Here is a 360-nt window from a genome sequence, read left to right as displayed (position 1 = left end):
CGCCGACTTTTCTGTTGTGACCAAGTCGCGCAAAAATTGGTGCCTGCTTCCCAAAGCGACGGGGACACTGCGCCCGGGCCCACTGACTTTGTCTGAAAGTTAGTGTCTGTGTGTGTTTAAGCCTCCAAACTGCCGTCCTCTCTCCTAGGACAAAGGATTCGGCGCGTCTCGGCTGCCGGAGTCCGCGACAGGCACGTCCCGCCAGAGGCCCCAGCCTCCCGGATGGAGCCCTCCGGACGCGGGGCGGGCAGCCGAGGAGCGCGCTTCTCCCCGGCCTGCTGCGTTCGAGCAACGGCCAGCGGCAATGCCACTGCCAGCCCCACAGCTCAAGATGTCACCGGAAGTGCCACCAGAGGGGGA

The sequence above is a fragment of the Pteropus vampyrus genome, unplaced genomic scaffold (assembly GCF_000151845.1).
Source record: "Pteropus vampyrus isolate Shadow unplaced genomic scaffold, Pvam_2.0 Scaffold295, whole genome shotgun sequence".
Lineage (NCBI taxonomy): Eukaryota > Metazoa > Chordata > Mammalia > Chiroptera > Pteropodidae > Pteropus > Pteropus vampyrus.
This window is presented reverse-complemented; position numbering follows the sequence as displayed.